The sequence below is a fragment of the Amblyomma maculatum genome, chromosome 3 (genome assembly GCF_055883805.1).
Source record: "Amblyomma maculatum isolate TAMU_Amacu chromosome 3, ASM5588380v1, whole genome shotgun sequence".
Lineage (NCBI taxonomy): Eukaryota > Metazoa > Arthropoda > Arachnida > Ixodida > Ixodidae > Amblyomma > Amblyomma maculatum.
Genome location: NC_139346.1, coordinates 72,085,168 through 72,098,916, shown reverse-complemented (window position 1 = coordinate 72,098,916; position 13,749 = coordinate 72,085,168).

Sequence of the window (13,749 nt, the reverse complement as noted above, 5' to 3'; positions counted from 1 at the left end):
ACTGGGTGAACTACGGCCTGAAATGAAACCTGGTTAAGAAGTGGAGCGGACACGGGGTAGAATATCGCAGACAAAGGTGGAACTACTGTGTCTTCGGTATTACTAAAAACTGTTTCTTTATTACGGCCGCTTTCAAAGAGAGTCAGCAGATGCGAGCTGCAAAAATGAACCTCTTCACTCGGCAGTCTACGGTAGCGCCACAAAACTTCAAAAAATCTATTCCTAAAATGATGACATGTGTAGAGTGGGGTAAGACGATGAATTCGGCTTGAAAAATTGCACCACCCACAGAAACTTGCGCACTACCGACACCTAGTGGCCGCAACGCCTCTCCACTCACACCACAAAACGTTGAAGCATGGTCATATTCAAACATCACTTTGCGTCCCAGCAAGCGCCTAAACTGATTACTCATCACAGACACAGTCGCACCCGTATCCACGAAAGCTAATGTACACACACCCTCAGTGAATACATGAATTTTCTTTTTGAGCAGTATAGTTAAAGGGATATGTTGGCACACATTACATTTTCAGCGGGCACACACCCATTGGTCGCCCTGGTTAGTTTTCCAGTCGAGGCGACAAGGAGCTCCGCCTCGCTGATGGAGAATTACGCGCACGGAAGGCGGGTGGAGGAGTAACGCATCTGTCAGGTGCAGGGGATTGGTCGCGGAGCTTCTCGTTATGGATGTTGCGGTAATACCTGCGCGGACTATTTGATTGCTGAAAAACGGGGTTGTATTGCCGATTGTTGGGTACTGCTAGAGGCGCCGGGCGGTTATAGCGAAGCGGGAACTTACTGCGGCAGTACCTGGCGATGTGAACTTCGACGCCGCAACGGTAGCATATCGATGGGGAAGGTAGAAAATGGTGTTGTGGATAAGAGGAGCGAGAAAAATCTGGGCGCGTCGTAGGTCTGGCTGAATACTTATACTGCTCAGGAATCCTGGCAGATCGAATTCAAGATCTAGGTGCACATGAAGCGACGTCGTAATTTGGGGCGTCAAGTATCGACGCATTCCGGTTAGCGAAATGCATGGGCGGGTAGTGAATAGAAGCTGCAACTTCAGGAGCTTGTGCGAAAGGCTGCAAGGGAAGTAGGTTGAGCCGCAGAAGTTGAAGTTCTTCCCACACTAGTTGCCGGATAGTGGACGGAAGGTCCAGTTGGGCATAGTCATCAAGGCTGGCCGCGAAAGAAACGTTGGCCTGCAGCCCAAATTTCGGCGCAAAGCTACGCGTTTTCAGAGCTTGAAAAGCGCGGATGTGTTTGATAACATTGGAGACGGTTTCAAGGGTGTCTTGGGCGATTAAAACATTGTACACGTCAGCCGCCATGCCCTATAAAATGTGGCCGATTCTGTCTTCTTCGGGCATGTTGGAATTGACACATATGCATAAGTTGAGGATCTCTTCTGCATAAGTGGTACAAGTTTCATAAGGCAATTCAGCTCTTTGAGCAAGGGTCTACTGAGCCCGCTTTTTGCTCGGAACAGAGTCACCAAAACGCTGTTTTATCTCGGTAACAAACCGTTCCAAGTTGTCAAGTTGCCCTCGTTATTCTCAAACAAGGTCCGCGCCGTGTGAATTAGTAAAAAAAAAAAACGACACTTGTTAGCATGGTGATAGGGTCCCTCCGGTTGTACCGACTAACTCGTTGATAATGAAGTAGCCAGTTCTCAACGTCCTCACCTTTTTCTCCTGCAGACGGTCGTTATTTCCGGTAAGGCTAGGAGGAAATAGGCCTGGAGGAGGCAAGTCTGTCACCCGCCTAGAGTGCAGCGCCGCGGCTAGCACGGTTAAAGTAGGTATGGTCCATGATGGTAGGGGGCGGTGGCAGTCCAGCTAGGTGGCTACTACGTCGCAGCTAGAGTTTGTTTTGCTGCGCCGTAGACAGGGATCGAACGGAGCACCTTCCACCAAGTTGTTACGGTGAAATAAGAAAGGGGTGGTTTATTTACAGTGCTATGGCAGCGAGACAACGTGAAGCCTACTAGCCCCCAGACACCAAAGCTTCTTCCTCTTCCTCTACAACAACAAGCGCAATCCTTTATAGTCGTCAGTACCGTGACAATATATATTTGTGTGAGTTTGGTGCCAGAACTTTCACCTCTTTCACCTGTACATACGCAGCACCGACTCGGCGCCAAAATGCTAATACATCGTCGATGTATGTCGCGTAGGACTCACCAGGCTGCTGTAGACGGGCTTCGATCTTCGTCTAGCCAGCTGAGATCGAGCAACCAGATGGCGTGCCGAATATTCTCCGCAGCGTCTGGGTGAATGTTGAGCAATCAGGGATGTGGTCATCGTGATTGAGAAACCACGTGTTTGCGACGTCAGTCAAGTAGAAGACAACGTTCAGTATCTAGTGGGAGTCATTCTAGCGGTTGAAAGAATTCACTCTATTGTAATTACCAAGCTAGTCTTCGACATCGTCGCCTCGAAGGCCGGCAAGGAGCTGGGGATCGCGCTGACGGCTGGTGATGGTCCAGGTAGAAGTAGCCACAACAGCAGAGGCAGATGCCGCGGGCAAGAGGGTTCCGTCGACCTCGTTCATACCTAATTTGTGTGAGGGCTAGCGAAGGCGAGAACAAAGCTCCAGGGGGAACAATAGATAGGTTGAAAGTGAAATACTTGGAATAATAAGGGCACCTTCACCACTTGTGACCCACCGCTCGAACAAAACTGTTTAATCCAGCCACAATCTGGAACGCTGCGCATGATCTTGCGAACACTGGTGAATGATGACGATGCTGCGTATGTATAAGTGAAAGAGGCAAACCTGTAGCACCGCGTTTAGAATATATATATTGTATAAATTTATATATATATATATATATATATATATATATATATATATGTATATATATATATATATATATATATATATATATATATATATACATATATATATATATATATATATATATACATATATATATATATATATATATACCGTGTGTCACCTACTTGAAGTAGGTGACACACGGTGGAACAAACAACACTTTATTCCGGCCGAAACGTCGGTTATGACCTACCGGACCCATTCGAGCTTCAACCCCATCCCTATATATATATATATATATATATATATATATATATATATATATATATAACCCCATCCCTATATATATATATATATATTTCTGGTTTTAGGTTCTTGCATTTGCACTCAATATACGACGTAAATAATTCTTTCCATTCCGCTCGTCATAAGCCAAGCGTACAGTTCCTGCCTGCAACGTCGCAATGATTTCAACTTTTACCAAACCCTTATAACATTTCTATGACTGCCTTCCAGATTTAGACCAATAAAAATGCCATGTGCACAATATTCAAGAACCCACTGAGCTTCCTCAAAACATCTGCAGTGCTCTTCGCAGCACTCACTACAAAACTGCTTGTGTACATAACTGTTCTCATTTCTTCATAATCAGTCAGCCTTGTCGAGCTACTGTTTGCTCTTTTGCACGTGGTTGGTTGGTTTTCATCTGGTGGTCAACATTGTTTAAAAAAGGTTTTTTTTTATTTGATTTTGCAGTATTTTCATTCTGTGATTCGTGAAAAATCTATGATTTATAATTTTGACGCTAGTTCTCTGGTCGCCTTTTTCAAAAAATCTTTAGGGCAAATGCTATAAAGTATAAGGCTAAAAGATATAAAGCAAAATCACAGCTTATGTGATTCCGACGGCCGGTGGCTCCGTTTCAATGGAGGCGAAATGGAAAGGCGTCCAAGTGTTGTGCGATGTCAGTGCATTTTAAAGGTCCCCAGATGGTCTAAACTACTTCGTAGCCATCAGCCGGGTGAGGTGGTGAAGGGTGGCGGTTTCTGGCCCTATGTGGCTGGCATTGGTAGGTCAACGCCGCTTGCGGCAGGGGCTAGCCTGCCGCCATATTTTATTTGGTGCAGGCCGTTACTGTACCCGCTACCACTCTCCTGTTCGCACGAGGGAGCGGATCCCGCCCCGCCGGGGTGGTGCAGTGGTAAGACGCCCGAATACTGTGCCGGAGTACCCGGGTTAGAACCCGACCTCGGCGGCTGCGTTTCGATGGAGGCGAAACGAAGAGGCGTCGTGTGCTGTGCGATGTGAGCGCAAGTTAAAGATCCCCAGGTGGTCGAAGTTACTCCGTAGCCCTCCATTACGGCTCCTCTTTCTCTCTTTCAACTTTCCCTCCCATCTTCCTCCCTTCCCTTACGGCACGGTTGCGGTGTCCACAGAAAAACAAGTCAGACAGTTACCGCGCCTTTCCCTTCCTATAAATCAGTTAATCAGTTAGGGAGCGGACCCCACTCGGGTTCGAACCCGACCTCGGCGGCTGCGTTTCGATGGAGGCAAAACGAAGAGGCGTCCGTGTGCTGTGCGATGTCAGCGCACGTTAAAGATTACTCCGTAGCCCTCCACTAGGTACGGCTCCTCCTTCTCTCTTTCCACTTTCTCTCCCACCTTGCTTCCTTTCCTTACGGTGCGGTTGAGGTGTCCACAGCAAACAAGTGAGACAGTTACCGCGCCTTTTTCTTCCTATAAATCAATCAATCAAACGTACGGGACGGGTCAGTGTCCACAAAACAAGTATGACATATACTACTTATCAAGTATGACATATACAAGTATGACATATACTACTTATCTTTCCTGTGAAAAAATTATCATATTATTATTCTTCATGTTTTCAGCTGTTAATCCCTGAAGTTAGTATTAACGGCATCTAAGCTTAGTGGCGCGATGCTGTGATGTGACATATCTGTAGCTGAACGAATTGGCTTTATGCGCCTTACAAGAAGAAAAATAAGAAGTGACCGTTTATATCCCAGAGCGCGCCCCAGACAAAATAACAATTGCAACTGTATTCGTGAAGAGTCTATAGAAGCAGTCGGGAGAATTGTTATTCCATCGCTTTTTGCCTCTTGCAGCTGGACGAGAACAAAGCATGAAGGAGCAAGTGGAAGAAAGAAGCGTCAAACTAGAACTTGTTATTCCGAGAAGCGCACAATATTCCCGCAGAGAAAAACGCCCACGAGGAAGAAAGCACTTGTTTGTGCATTTGCTTCCTACGTGCTTTGTCGTCATCCTGCTACGCGCTGCAAAACCGATTTGTCATCGTCGTAAAAAATATCCATGAGCACAAAATCTTTTGATATGAAGCATACGTAGATAATGAAAGTACTCAATTATATTAACACAAAGGGTCTTGAGCGCGCTTTCGTTATTGGAAATCGCAGGGCTTAAAAGTAATGTTTCAAGCAATGTTTAATTATGCTTTTTGCCAATAAGGCTTCACTTTCCAAACCACAACGATTCCAGCCAATTCTCGCACTTTGGGAACATGAATGTTCCCTTGTAATAAACATTGCCTTCACTGCAAAGCGGCTTATCACAGACGAGAAAAAGCATAGAAAATAAGGATTCGCTACACCCACCTTTATAACTGCAAGCGTTGGCCATTTTTAATGCACACAGTAGAATTTGCTAGATAAGTCGTTGTAGCAGTTTTTTAGGAAATGTTATGGGAGAAGGTTTCCTTAAACAAGAATATAGACGATGATGGCATGGCATGGCAGATTATATGCGTATAGACGATTGCTCGACTCTAGGGCTAAGCTCGAGGTGTATAGGAACAGCGATCTTGATTATTGAGCACGCTGGCCATATGAACCGATTATCGGCGTAGTACTAGTAGATCGGTACTCGCCTGCTAAGTGCCCTTTGCGTGCTTCTCTTGATTTTACCATAAACGTTTCCACAAGTGCGCCCCAGTCAGCTGTTTTCTCTATGGTGAAATATAGATATACGTCTGCTTCTTATTATAATTATCATGCCCAATATTAGCGGTTCACCATAATCCTGATCTTCTACATTTGCACTCACAGTCATAAATCACACGTCAAGCTGTGCCGCAAGTCCACAAGAAAAACAAGACTAGAATGGCAGCTCTCTGATTATCGAAGCGATGAACGGAGGGGTGATTGGGACGTAGACTTCGTTTGGATGACAGGCATAGTTGCGCGTTGCTGAATAATCCCATCACAAATCAACAATTGTGCCGTGTTTACTTTACAGATTATTGTTTGTAATAACCCTTACGTTACCTCACCTATAGGAAGTGGCCAGTATGGCAGCGATAGAATATTTCATTTTGTTGCGGGAAGTTTGGAATATTGTTATTGCCAATGGGACAGTCCCACCTCACTTACCAATTGACGATCAGAAACCGATGCGTAGCATTTATCACAAAGTAGCATCTTCCAACCATTCTGTTATAGAATAACTGAAAGGGATGCTGAAGAAATAGATTTAATTGCCCCATTTTATTACAGAATTTTTTCATGCTTGCGACTGGTTAGTAGGTCCCATTGTGAATGACTGTTTATGAATAGAAAACGTACATATACTGGAAAGTGCCGCCCTAATTTTTACGCATGGTACTATCCTTTGTATTTGTAAATGTATCCAGAATGTTTTCAAAAAACATAATCATCTGATGCAAAGCGAGCAGCACGTACATGTAACTGTATGCGTTCAAGCTTTTAGTTTTCGATTTTCGCAGATGCGACGATCGAAACAGACATGGGACGCTTTCAGTAAATTATCCGGTGATTGATTACGGTTGTTTTGAAAGTTTACAGAAAGATAATAATTCACTTTATTTACGCGTACACGAGCATTACACCATAACATGTCTCATAAAACAGCCCGATAATTTTCCAATATGCACAAAAAAGCACCTAGTATCGACGGTTTATTACGAAAAAAAATTTAAGAGCAACTCTATAAACAGACACAACAAGGAAACAGGAAAACTGATGTGCACATGATAACGACAGGATCTACGATTTATTCTTGTGTAACTCATCAGATAATTGTTTGATAAATTGATTGTTAATTTACAGCTAATCCATGGCACCAAAATAATGTGGAGGTTATTGCAAAACGGTGTCAGTCGGCCCCAAGATGTTGAGGTGCCAACTGGAGTGGTGACGCAGCGGACGAAGGATGAGAGCGGACAATAGGCCAATTATTTATTAAAGCCAGGAGAACACTAAGTATCGCGAACTAGACATGCCGTTGTCGCAGCCAGCCATGCGCGTGTGCAGTGCAGGGTCCCTAAAGCTATCCAAGCCTTGCCACTCACGCGCTGTAGCCAAGAAAATCATAAGGGTTTCGAGTTAACACAAGAATAAGCGTACGATTTGCTAGCCGGATGGTATAGTAAGCAGGGTCTTTAATAAAGGTAAGAAATGAATTGGACTTCTGGATAGACACCTCAAGGACCACATGCACGCTTGTCAGGTATTTATTAGCAGGAACCAAAAATTGCTTTCTTTGAGTCATCTATGCCGAAGCATACCTGAATGGACGGTAAGCTATGTATCCAGGTTAACGATTCTGGGGGTAAATTTAAAGGGTTTAGGTAAATATGTCCCAGAAAAAAAAGTCCCCGGAAGTAATGGCCCTGGAAAAAACTTTGACGCAATAAATCGCCTCCAAGGAAGCCGCCGTTAGGAGAAAACGTCCCTTCGCTAACATTGTCTCTAAGAATGATTTCATCACGAATTCAAATCGTAAACAATTGCACATTTTATTGCATCCTCTTTGACTTTGACAATAGATGCAACCATCATTTTGGTCCTAGTTGTCTGGGCAGCTGAGACGTTTACAGGCACTGCAGAAGGCACCGTGAAAAGGTGGGGTGAAAGAACTCATTATAAGATGCAATCTCGGCAGCTTTTGGGTGCGCGATCCTGAGATACGAACTTTTTTAGGCAATCGTTTGAATAGGTCTAATTGGCTCGGTAATATTAAGCACTGAGAAATAAATAACCGCCTGGGTACGTGGTAGATTTGGGGCCCGCCCAATACAGAAAGCGTCGCTAGAAGTGCATCCCAGACATTCCGGTTACGGAGTTCTACGATTCCTTAGAGAACAATGGAGAATTCTTGCAAAACATACAGGAGCAATAGAAATGCTACAGAGAATTCAGGCTAAGCCTTAACTGGTCAGGGTCTATGGCCACCGTAAATCATCGCTCAGAGCATCCTCCTACCAAAGGTTATCAGCGCAATGTTTCCCTTGCAAACAAAGAAAAATGAGCTGCTGTCATTTTGTTAACGCATTCATCTTATTACTATGAATAATTAGTCGCATTAGTTCAATGCTCTGTCCGAGCCGACAGGCTGAAACACTGTATGATCATCCTTCCACCTCGCCACGGAAAAGCCTAGTCCATGCCATATAGCGCAAAGAGTACATCAAAAACGCAATAAATACGCTGTCAACAAAAATATAATTATGTACAAGCTAAAGCAATAAAGAGAAGGTGGCCGAAAACTAGTAAAATTTAATGACACTAAATTCGTTCTTGATATTCCGTGATAGAGCTATAGCCTGTCGTTGAGGTACGTTTGCAATCATGTATGACACATTTATCCTATTTCTGAAATAGGGACCTTTTTTGGGAACCTCTCTTCCGGAGATGTACGTATGTACGTTGTTTATGTGTAATTGAATTAACTGAGGCCACTGAATAAAAACCGCTGATAATTCTTTCGACCACAAACCCTAGCCCTAAAACCATGCCACGTTGGTGCAAAAGAGTTATTACCAAAGTTAAAGTTCAACAACTGAATGCACTACCACATAGCCTCATGTTCTATTCGACTCCAGTGCACCAAGCGGTCCCAGAAGGCCCTGGTCCACTCATTTTTCTTTAAATAGCGCGAATTCTGGATATCTATGTTAGCCACAATTGTCTGTGCTCTAGCTTGATGTAATGCCTCATTTCTACATATTGTGCTAGTTTTGTCGTGCCGCTTTTATTTGCATGTTTGGACGAAAACTGTACGTGTGTTAAAACTCTAGAGAAAAATCCCGTATCGCGGCAAACGGGTTTGAGGCGGTCCTGTATTATCCCGTATAAATTTCATACCGGTGTGATCAGTCCTGTATGAAGCTTAAACGGGTTTATTTCGGAGTGGTCATGTCCGGTATGAATCTCAATCCAGACGGTCCAGTCCGGTATAGAGTTAATACAGGGCAGACCATTTCCAGTATGCATCTTATACATGACAGCCCAGTCTGGTTTCGATATGAAACAGGGCGGACCAGTCCTGTATTGAGCTCATATACAGGACAAGTCATGTCCGGTTTAAGAGAAACCGGACAAACCCGATATGAATGAAACTGATACGGGACAGAGTATTTCCGCTTCTCAACACAATTCGGGTGGATCGTGAAGCTCAACCAGGATGATCACGTCGGAAGATGCATTCACGTCAAATAAGCATGAAACCGTACATATTGTACGTTACAACTTTTCTGTATATGTGGAGTACGCGTTGTTTCACAAATACCTAGAAGATATGAAGCCGTGGATGTGTGCGCTAAAGAGTACATACACGCATCGCGTTTAGCTTTTGCGTGTGCAACAGTTGCTGCAGCTTTACGATCTTGCGGTGCATCTTCATATCTGCGACTGAAGATCTGCCACCGTCAACGCGAAAGTGCAAGCAACAACGTAGCGTTTCGTTAGCGAGGATACAATACGCTCGAGAATAAATGAAACACATCGCTGACCATTGAAATATGCGCATATTAGCCGGACATCGGCCGTCGCTTCCTTGAGTGTTTACGTATCTAATACACTTGACCGGAAGTGAATTTATTCAAGTCGCTGCTCCGCTGGTACCAGGTGAAGCCAAAACAAGAGGATTACAAGTGTTGGTAAGCCGCTTATATCTATGTGTAGCAAAAATTGCATGCGTTCGAAGATGTTGACAAAATACATCAGCACTAGTAAATTGTGACATTCTGAGGTTTGTCTTGAAGAAAACAATACATTGTAAAGATGCGGGACACGGACAACCCTTCGTGATAACCAGGAAAAAGATTCAGTGTGTTTAAAGGGCGATTGTACAATTACGACCACAAACTCTACACCCTATAAAATACACAAACGACAAAGAGCAATGTCGACTACATAAGCAGAAATATAACCATTAAAACCGTATCCTGCCGTGGTGTAGTGTCTTTTTTTTCAGCATGGTATTTATTACATGCTATTAAATTCAGCATATAGTTATATACATTATTCACAGAGTAATCAGCCTGTAGGCGAAAAGTCCAATTGAAACATACAACACAACACCACACAACTCAGTTCAGTTCAGTTCAGTCGTTCAGTCGTGTCCGACTCTTCGTGACCCTATTGACCATGTCACGCCACGCTTTCCGGTCTCTCACTATCTTCCTAACATCACATAATTTCATCTGCAGTGCCTCGAGGATGCCATCTAACCATCGCGTTCGCTGCCTACCCCTTCTCCGGCGACCCTCAACCTTTCCCAGTATCAAATCTTTCTCCAGCGACTCCTCTCTTCTCATCAGATGACCAAAGTAGCTGAGCTTTAACTTTAGAATTTGACCCTCCAATGAGGAGTCAGGGTTTATGGTCGACAATATTGACTGATTTGATCTTCTGGCAGTCCAAGGAACTCTCAAGAGTCTTCGCCAGCACCACAATTCAAACGCGTCAATTCTTCGGCGGTCAGCATTTTTCACAGTCCAACTCTCGCATTCATACATCACAACTGGAAAGACCATAGCACGAGTTATACGGATCTTGGTTGGCAGACTAATGTCTCTGCTCTTTACTAGGCGGTCAAGGCTAACCATTGCTCTCTTTCCCAGAAGCAGGCGTCTCCTAATTTCATGGCTGCAGTCTCCTTCCGAGGTAATCTTGGAGCCCAAGAAGAGAAAATCTGTCACAGCTTCCACTTCTTGTTCCTTGATGCTTCAGGACTTGATAGGGCAAGACGCCATGATCTTTGTCTTTTTAATCTTCAGTTTAAGCCCAAACTTCTCACTCTCTTCTTGTACGCGCATCAGAACCTCACCAACCAGTTACCACACAACTAGAATACGACTTAGCACAACTTCACTGAAACGGTGGCAAGGAAAGACGACACATCAACAATGGCAGCCAGTCCGGTTGATAGTCACTATCTTCGTAAGTGTCTCTAAGCTGGTGTTCCATCTGGCCGAAATGAGTAGCGGGGGGGAGACTAGAGGTTCAGCATTCTGATCCAACATACGCGTTTTCCACAGGCTGTGCAGTCCCAGGAGGAAAATCATGTCAAAGGGTTCATGGTCGTGTCAGGTGGTTATCAAGTAACGCAAAATGTGGGAATTCAAAATAAAGTCTTTTTTCAATGTTCTTTACAGAACGTCCCAAAATAATATTGCATCTCTGCAGGCAATAAAACAGTGTTCGATGGTTTCAGGTGTGTCACAACCGGCAATTAACAGAAGAAACGAAAATATTTTTTTTCTGAAGCCACACTTTAACAGGCAAAACCTCTGCATGAAGTTTAAAGAAAAACGTTTTAGTAGAAGGCGTGATCAGCATTTTGCGCACCCTTTAAAGACATCATGCGTAATACAACTAGAATAGAGTGAACGATATAGGGGAGCTTGAACAACATAGATATCAAATCTTGGTATAAATTTTTCTGTGAAACAGAAAATAAATACTCATAAGAGAAGCGAACTGCCAGAAAACGCAATGAATCGCAAACTTCTTTCATAAAAGCAAATATTAAGGGCCGATCGGCAAAATTGAACGAGACCACTAAGTTTGGAAGAAAGTTCACTAGGTTAGTTAGCAGGGATGCTCTGATAATTGGATGGGAGCTATTACGGAAAAGGAAGAAACGAGCAACTAACTGTCTGAAATAGTGATGTGTCAAGCCTAGTTCGCCAGCAGAAACAGGCCTGAATAGGCCTGAAACAGGCCGCATAGGCTCAAAGCTGGACGACCATATGAACGTCGCAAAAGTTCGGTGAAAACTGTGGAAGTATTCCTCACGCAATGTGGTACCTGTAAAACATAATAAAGTTTGGTAGCCAGAAACAAGTTACATGCCTGTGCTCGGCCAAAAATTGATAGGCGGTGCGGAAAAAAAGGCCGAGCATAGCTCTTGAGTGCCGTGACTCTCTCTTTCCAGTAACGCCCACTAAACGTGAATGTATGAAGGGGAACTCCAAGGTATCAGGGGGAACACGAGACCATTCAATTCCAGCATAATGAGTCGGCATTGCTCCCCCAGAACCGAACCATAGACCCGAACTTTTAGCCTTATTAATTTGAGCGCCTGAAACAATGACAAACTGCTCAATGGTGGTTATAATTTTGTCGATGCTGGGTTTGTCCCTGCAGAAAAACACCAAATCGTCGGCGTACGCAAGCATTTTGACTTCATTACTGAAGGCAACATAACCACGGATTCTATGGTTTTGCAGTACACTTAAACAAAGTGGCTCTAAGTAGAGGGCAAAGAGGAGCGGTGACATAGGACAGCCCTGATTCACGGATGATCGAATTGCCACAGGCTCTGAGAGGTGACCATTAACCCTCAAGCGAGTGGAACAGTTGTAACAAAGTTGCACCCCTTTCATTACAGTTGATCGAACAATTGCACGCTCGAGAAGAGAAAATAGAAACGAATGCAGGACGCAATGTCAATCTGGAGTAGAGCAAGCTGCTCATAAGAGCCAGAGCAAGATTCAAAAATTGTACGTGCAATATGTATGTTATTTTGTATGGAGCGTCCCCTCAAGCCACACGTCTGATGAGGGCCAATGAGAACCTTCATGACATATTGTAAACGATTTGATAGTACTTTCGCAAACATTTTGTAGTCCACATTTGCCAACGTGATTGGCCTGTAGCCATCTACTGAGACCAATTTTTCTTTATCCGTACTCTTTGGAAGTAAGACTGTGTGATTCTTAGTAAAGGACTGAGGAAGGACCCCCACATCAAAACCTAGAGCGAAGATCTGCAGCAAGACAGGACTCAGCAAAGGTTTAAAAGTTTTGTAAAGCTCGCACGATATGCCATCAAGGCCAGGTGTTTTAGAGAGGGGAAGTTGGTCAGTTGCGTGTTCTATTTCTTCCAACGAGAAAGGACCATTGATAAGAGTACACTCTTCATCTGATAAAGGCATTATAAGAGCTTTGAAGTTAGCTAGTAGATCCGAATTAGATGTAGCAGAAGCGTCACTGAAAAGTGTCGTGTAATAGCTCACAAACACAGAGATGATGTCACACGTTTTCGTTACTAGGGTGCCATTAGACATCATTCCCGGTATCAATGTGGCAGTAGCATTACGGTGCTCATGAAGTAGAGCTTATCGCATAGGGGTTTCAGAGTGTAAAGCACAATTTGTACGAGATCGAGAACTCGGGCACCCGTGTATCTTTCAGCGTCTTGTTTCTGTAGGTCACACTTCACCCTAGTAATTTCGTCTAAATATACTCCAGGTGCCTCACATTCTAATTCATAGAGGTTATACAAATTCTTATGCAATGCCCTCTCTTGAAAGTTCCTGTAAAATGACCTAACCGACCCAATTTCAATAGCTATCGCTCGCACCTCCTGTTAAACAGCTCCCTTGCAGCAAATATTGGCATGGCACCTGTCAATCTCACTTGTAGGTGGGAGTGTATCCGAAAGGTAAACTCCTGATCATTTACCAGTGCAGAATCTAGCTTCCAAAACTCCCATTGCGGCCAAAATTTTGAACAGTAAGTTCTCCTTAGCCGAGCGACCACCATACAATGATCTGAAAACGAAACCGGTACAGTTTCACACAACAAATCACGGGAAATCAGCGTGGAAGAAACATAAATCTTGTCTAGGCGCGCGTCGGACCTTCCCTGGATATGCGTGAATAGTGTAGTTGCAT